The sequence below is a fragment of the Mandrillus leucophaeus genome, unplaced genomic scaffold, assembly GCF_000951045.1.
Source record: "Mandrillus leucophaeus isolate KB7577 unplaced genomic scaffold, Mleu.le_1.0 Scaffold10279, whole genome shotgun sequence".
Taxonomy (NCBI): Eukaryota; Metazoa; Chordata; class Mammalia; order Primates; family Cercopithecidae; genus Mandrillus; species Mandrillus leucophaeus.
The window spans coordinates 1-1,525 of record NW_012098409.1 but is presented as its reverse complement, the minus strand read 5'-3'; the positions used below and the strand labels follow the sequence as shown (position 1 = coordinate 1,525).

Sequence of the window (1,525 nt, the reverse complement as noted above, 5' to 3'; positions counted from 1 at the left end):
GGTCAGGAGATTGAGACTATCCTGGCTAACATGGTGAAACCCCGTCTCTACTAAAAATACAAAAAAAAAAACTAGCCGGGCGTGGTGGCGGGCGCGTGTAGTCTCAGCTACTTGGGAGGCTGAGGTGGAAGAATGGCATGAACCCGGGAGGCGGAGCTTGCAGTGAGCCGAGATCACGCCACTGCACTCTAGCCTGGGAGCACAGCGAGACTCCGTCTCAAAAAAAATAAAAATAAAAATAATAATAATAATACAAAAATTAGCCAGGCGTGGTGGCACATGCCTGTAATCCCAGCTACTTGAGAAGCTGAGGTAGGAGAATCGCTTGAACCCGGGAGGCGGAGGCTGCAGTGAGTTGAGATCATGCTACTGCACTCCAGCCTAGGCAAAAAAAAAGATTTATAAAAGTCCAAATAACTGGGGCAGCATGGGGTCGCCATGGTGGAGCTGCAGCAGCTGAAGGTGCAGGAGGCGGTGGACTCCATGGTGAAGAGTCCGGAGGGAGAGAACATCTGGAAGATACAGGGTTTCATGTTCCAGTGCAGCACCAGCTGTTGTGAGGACAGTCAGGCCTCCATGCAGCAGGTGCACCAGTGCATTAAGTGCTGCCATGTGCCCCTGGCTCAAGCCCAGGCTTTGGTCACCAGTGAGTTGGAGAAGTTCCAGGACTGCCTGGTCCGGTGTACCATGCGTTGCAACGACAAAGCCAAATATTCAATAGATGCTGGGAGTAAGGAGCTTCAGGTGAAGCAGAAGCTGGACGGTTGTGTGACCAAGTGTGTGCATGACCATCATCCCGACTATGACCGAGAAGATGAAGGAGGCTCTCTCATCCATTGGGAAATAAAAGTTTTTGCCAGTGGCCATCAGGGCCAAGGACAAGAATATATTTTTTATAAGGAATTGGGAATTTTAGTCTTTTTTTTTTTTTTGAGACATGGTCTTGCTCTTTTGCCCAGGCTGGAGTGCAATGGCGTGATCTCAGCTCACTGCAACCTCCGCCTCCCAGTTTTAAGCTGTTCTTCTGCCTCAGCCTTCTGAGTGGCTGGGACTACAGGCGTGCACCACCATGCCCAACTAATTTTCGTATTTTTAGTGGAGACGGGGTTTCACCATGTTGGTCAGGCTGGTCTCAAACTCCTGACCTCGTGATCCACCTGCCTTGGCCTCCCAAAGTGCTGGGATTACAGGCATGAGCCACTGGACCTGGCCGGAATTTTAGTCTTTTAAGCAAAGTTTGTGAATGAAGAAATGAAGGATGGCCGTAAGTGTAAGGCTTATGTCATTTGCCTCTGGACACTGGTTCTTTTATGTTTTAGTCCTAAAAAATGAAATGGAAAAAAGTGGTGCTAAACTGGGTCAGAGATATGACAGGAGAGTTTTAGAGCTTACATTTCCTGGGCCAGCGCTTGTCCTGGCAGTAAGGATCTCCCCTGTAACAAGCCAGAGCCCTCCAGGGTACCGGACTCTTCTTACTACACAGGTACCAACAGGCTGGCAGGTTAGAGTTGGTGGAGTTTGAGGA

General features: G+C 49.5%; 1 pseudogene; it reads left to right on the top strand.

Annotated features, from left to right (window-relative positions):
* The first annotated feature begins 429 nt into the window (after positions 1–429).
* LOC105537779 lies at positions 430–916 on the top strand (annotated as a pseudogene).
* Positions 917–1,525: the final 609 nt, after the last annotated feature.